This window comes from Anastrepha obliqua, chromosome 6 (genome assembly GCF_027943255.1).
Source record: "Anastrepha obliqua isolate idAnaObli1 chromosome 6, idAnaObli1_1.0, whole genome shotgun sequence".
Lineage (NCBI taxonomy): Eukaryota > Metazoa > Arthropoda > Insecta > Diptera > Tephritidae > Anastrepha > Anastrepha obliqua.
Window position 1 is genome coordinate 39,104,022 of NC_072897.1, and position 5,758 is coordinate 39,109,779.

The 5,758-nt window shown below is 36.5% G+C and overlaps 2 pseudogenes; both read left to right on the forward strand.

Annotated features, from left to right (window-relative positions):
• Positions 1 to 939: 939 nt before the first annotated feature.
• On the forward strand, positions 940 to 1,125 carry LOC129251108 (U2 spliceosomal RNA; annotated as a pseudogene).
• A 740-nt stretch (positions 1,126 to 1,865) lies between these two features.
• On the forward strand, positions 1,866 to 2,004 carry LOC129250962 (U2 spliceosomal RNA; annotated as a pseudogene).
• Positions 2,005 to 5,758: the final 3,754 nt, after the last annotated feature.

Below are 5,758 nucleotides of genomic sequence, written 5' to 3' on the forward strand. Positions count from 1 at the left end.
AAAAAGTTTGAAAAAATATTGATTAGTTTTTTTTTATAGCCGATTCAAAAAGCAAATTTTACATGGCCCACCCTATATTTATATATACAGTGTGTCAAGAATGAGTTTTGGCATAGAAAATAAATTAAATTTTTCGACTTCATTGGCCAAAATAGCACTTTTTATTTATCTTTGACTTCTGTTTTTACTGCTTCATATTTATTCACAGCATTTCAAGGAAATTAAAAAAAAACCATCAAATTCTTTGGAAAAATACACTGTCAATAAACTGCTTTTAAATTTTGCTTTTCCAATTTTTTTAAAATGTGTTGCGGGACTAACTTTGATTTACTGTTATCTTTGCTTTGCAATTATCACTTTGATGCTTTCCTTTGACCATTGACAATTTGAAAAGTTGTTGTTTTATTTGGACTTAAAATTTTAATTTAAGTCTCGTTTTATGCGGTAGATACAGAATATAAAAAATTCGCATTCAAAAATACATCACATGCCTTGAAAAGGTAGGGATACGTTCCGTAATTTCCTATAATCGCACAAAACCAAAATAAATAGGCTGCTTGATAAATAACTTCGAATAAACTTTCATTCAAACTGAATTCACTTTATTTTATTGAAAAGCTTTGCATTTTGAAGTGAAAACTTCTTTAGAATCGTTGGGAGTGATTTGAGGAAAAGTGAAACGAAAAAGCGACCAACTTGGCTACGAAGCGTTATATTATATGTTGATATAAACGTAGCGACGAACTAAATAAAAATAACTTTTATTTTTTCTTGTGATTCGAACCAAGGATTTTGGATCGGAAGCTCACATTGCTAGTCGCTCGGCTACCGCGCCATGCTGTCGTCGCTGGCCTAAAAGTTATTTAGTTACGAAGCGTTATATTATATGTTGATATAAATAATTTTTGTGAGCGTGTAATTCTCAAAAGGTTTATTAGAAAATCTATTGAAGTAGGTAGTGTGGTATCTGTTCTTATCAGCTTAACATCTGATAGATCCTCCGTCGGAGGACAACAAATGTTAAACTGATTTTTGGAAATGGGCGGAGTGTTTTAGGGGCTTGCTCCGCCTCTGCCACGGGTTGACCCGGTATTGCAGTACCGCCGGGATTTCGGCCTTGAATAAATACAAGAAGAAATATACTAATACATTTAGCTTTGGTGGGAAGAGCCATAAATTTTTATATGAATACATGTAGATGGAAATGGAATTTTTTTTTTTTTTTTGAAATTTGCATTGTAGGACATTTCTGATTATTTATTGAAAACAGTTTTTTTTTATTAAAATTGATTATAGAAGAAAATTGAATATTTTCCAAGGTGAATTCATACACTAAGCTAAGTAAAACGTTTCGGAATTCAATTTTGTGTTGACATCCAAATGTACACGGCGGAAGAAAAAAATAACAAATCAGCTGTGTTATTGCTACCACCTTCAAAAGATTCGCCTTGATTTTTCATATAAAAATTATACATATCATCACTTGTGACAACTGTACCCAGTCGGTCGACAGTGTGTGAATCATCTTTAAATTCTGCAAGAATACCCCAACCTGCGCAGCGCACAGTAAAATCGACACAAAGCTGAACGCAGAGCACAATCGTACAAACACACTAACGTACATACATACATATATACGCTCGAATACATTTTCTTACTGTGCTCAGCCAAGGCTGGTAGTCATGAACTGTGGCGATATGAACGCACAAATGCACATACACAGGCACGAACATGAAATCAAACAGCTCGCCGTGTTTAAGTGAATCGGTTTAAATATTTCGTACATTAATTTTTGTGAGCTTGTAATTCTCAAAAGGTTTATTAGAAAATGTAATGACAAGGTAGTTTGTTGGTTGTGTATGGTTATCGCTTCTCGGCCTTATGGCTAAGATCAAAGTGTTAAACTAATTTTTGGAAATGGGCGGAGTGTTTTAGGGGCTTGCTTCACCTCTGCCACGGGTTGGCCCGGTATTGCAGTACCGCCGGGATTTCGGCCTTAAATAAATACAAGAAGAAATATACATTTAGCTTTGGTGGGAAGAGACATAAATTTTTATATGAATACAAGTAGACGAAAATGGAAGAAATTTGTAAGTCTGTTTCTTCGGTCCGTTTGGGTATTTTTTTTTTGACAACATCGAAACCAAAGCATTTGTATCATATTTTATCTATCATAAGCCACTCGTATCATTTGTTGAAATTGAAAACATTGAGGATGAATAATAATAAAATGAAGAAAATAAAATATGAACTTTATAGCAATATTATAATGAACCTATAATTATCCCGCTCCTAATGCTGCTTTCGTCTCATTCTCTCTCAGTTTGTTTTACGGAAGGTTTCACTTCTATCGCGTCTAACCATTAGACACGTATTTTTTTTTAATCATTACCGGTATATGATAATGGTTTGCACTGTTTCCGAAGTGGTTCACTTTCACCTTTATCATCAGAAGAGACTGTTTCTCCAATAGATATGTCCGGTAAAACCGATGGATTTTCATAAACTTTATTCCCTTTTGTGTACCTCTTTTTTCATTGACACCGTAATCAGTAATTAACTTTTGCGATTATGATTCTACCTATTTTTTATGTAGCTCACGATAAAGACTCGTTCAGAATAGAGGTCATTATTAAGAAAATGATTTTCTAATTTACTGCAGAGTTGAAGACTTTCTCGAATTAATTTTGCAGTGAAGGGGAGACCCCAAACTGCAAATGCTCACTGTAAAAAAATTTAACTGTAGATCTAACTGTCCTTTACTTCCATAAACGTTATATTTATGTCGGTGGAAGAAATGGAGTAAGCTTTGAGCATTCCATAATTTTGGAGACTGTGTATACGCGCGAGTTAAGGAATGTTTACTACGCCACTGCTGACGTCGTCACATAACACGTTATAACATGCAGCGAATGCATTATCGATACAAACCGTATCAGGCAGCAACCGAAACGGAATTTTCCACAAACAAACAATATATAAGTATTTGTAAATAACATAAGCAATGCATAAGGACTGATGAACAACCTTAACAATAGATAAGTATTAGTAAATAACATAAGCAATGTATAAGGAATGATAATAATATATATAATTTTCCACTGCAAATATAAATAGCCCTAAGTATACAAAATGTAGAGCAGTATTGAATTTCTATTAATAAAGAAAGCACCTGACTGTGCAGCATATTTCTTTACTCTATTCTATTCAAACAGAATAACTGGGGCTCAACTGGGATGACAATACGTTTTGTCACCTAAATGCTAAAATCCTCGAACTATAGGAAAATAAAAAATCCACGGTCTTGGAGAAAGACAAAAAACCAGTTTCTGAAAAAACGAAACACTAAATAAAAAAAAAACGGTTCCTGGAAAAGGGGAAAAAAATTAACAACTTCCGAAGAAGTTGTCGTGACAGAAACAGAACAAACTGGATCAGGGCGGAATAAAAGCATTCCTATCTGGCTATTCTTCCAAACGACGTGCCAGGAAATCCGAATCCTCCTTTCTAAGACGCCAAAGAAGCGACAACACAAGAAATATGGCCGAATCAGCACAGTTAAGAGCACAAATTGATGCACAAACACAACAGTTCCAACAACAAATTTTACAAGTAACTAACCTACAACATGAGCTTACTATTGTAAAGGAAAACCAAACAGCCTTCCACAATATCAGCACTATTACACAACACGAAGAAATCCCTCTTACAATAACATACGCCAAAGATATCGGTTTGGAGCTGTTCAAAATAGTACCCAAATTCGATGGGGATAAAAACTTGTATCGCTCATGGAGATCGCAAGTCTGGAAGTTTATGGATGACACAAAAGCGTTCACAGGACATCCTAGGTATTATAGCGCAGTAGGCATCATCCGCACGAAAATTATAGGAACAGCAACCGACATACTAAGCAATCATAACACGAAATTAAACTTCTATTCGATTATAAATCGATTGGACTACACATTTGCGGACCAAAGACCTTTGTATGTGTTATTAGACGAGATGAAAAAAGTTAATCAAGGAAGAAAGAATTTATCGGGATATCAACGAAATTAATAAAGCACTTAATCTTGCGCTTTCAAAAATTGAAATGGCGCATGAAAAAAACAGCGAAGCTATGAAGACATATGCTAACCAAGAAGCCGTTCGAACATTCATTATGGGACTGAATAGCAGATACACAAGTGGAACCTTGTACAGCCACAACCCAAAGGACTTAGAGCATGCATATGCTATTGCCAGCACAATCTACCACGACAACCTTAACCAACAATTTGAAACTCAGCCAAGGTATGTCCAACAATCAAGAAGTCACTCAGGAGAATAACGCTTCCCTCAACGAAATGAACGCCCCAGATATAATCCAGGGATACAAGTGGAACGCAATAATTTTACTCCGCACCACGACCGTATAAATAAACCAATACCTATGGAAATAGACAACTATAGGCAGTGTTTACGTCCTACTCAACACCAACAGGGATACGAGAATCCTTTCAAAAGGGAAAGAAATCCATCATCACAAAACTTCAATCAACATAAGCAGCAGAGGATCAATCAAACGCATCAAACAGAGGCAGAATCTACTATATCTCAGCTCGAAGAACAGAATGAAAGAGGAAGTACTTTTTTTAGGCGAATAAACGGGCTGCCCTGCATTCAAACAAAGTACGGTCTTACAGGCACACCCGTTACAATCTTAGTCAACAAAGGATCAACAAATAATTATATAAGTATCAACTGTAATATTGGTTGTCGTAAGACACACTTAGACCTTCGGCAGGTCCATTGTGATACCACTGGAGCTTATCCTTACTCTACGTGTTCCTTTTCAAACCATACGGTTGCTTTAATAAACGAGCAGAGCTTCGTTAGTTTTAGATGGGCTATGTCCGCTACATCGGTTAGAAATGCTGTATCGAGAGTGCGCAGCCTTCTCATAGCTAGGCTTTCACACTCACATAAAAGGTGTCTGACTGTTTCCTCTTCTTCTGTATTAAGAGAGCTTCTACAGAAATCGAAGTAATGGAGTCCTAACCTTCTAGCGTGGCTGCCTATTAAACAATGACCAGTTAAAATACCTATCATTTTTCTTATAGATTCTCTGTTGAATCTTAGCAAGATCTTCGATCGACCGCTGTTCCAGTTCGGCCATGTCTGTCTGCTTAGTTCGCATGTTGTGAGGTTTTGCCAGATTGTATTTACCTTTTTGATGGTTTCCCTGTCTATAAATAATTTGCAAGTGGCTATGGGCATGGGTATCAGCGCCTTATCCGGTTCGAGATCGAGCGTTGTACCGGTTCTTGCAATTTCATCCGCCTTACAATTTCCTGCAATGTTGCTGTGGCCTGGTACCCAGATAAGGTGCACCTTGTAGCACTTAGATACGTCATCTAGTAGTTTAAAACATTCTAGAACTGTTTTTGACGAGTGTGTTTTTGATTCCAGCGCTTTTATTGCTGCTTGACTGTCCGAGTAAATGAAGACTTCATTTGCGGATAATACTCTCGTTTTTATTTCTTTAAGTCCCTCTTTTATGGCAGTGACTTCCGCCTGAAATACACTGCAATGATCAGGTAAGCGAAATGATTGGCATACTCCGAGTTTGTCGGAGTAGACCCCTCCACCTACTTGGTTGTCCAGTTTTGAGCCATCTGTGTAGATGTTTAAGTCGTTTATCTTAACAATGAGCCCGTTATCCCATTCCTCTTTGGAAGGAAATACTGTGACAAAGGATTTATCGAAATTGATG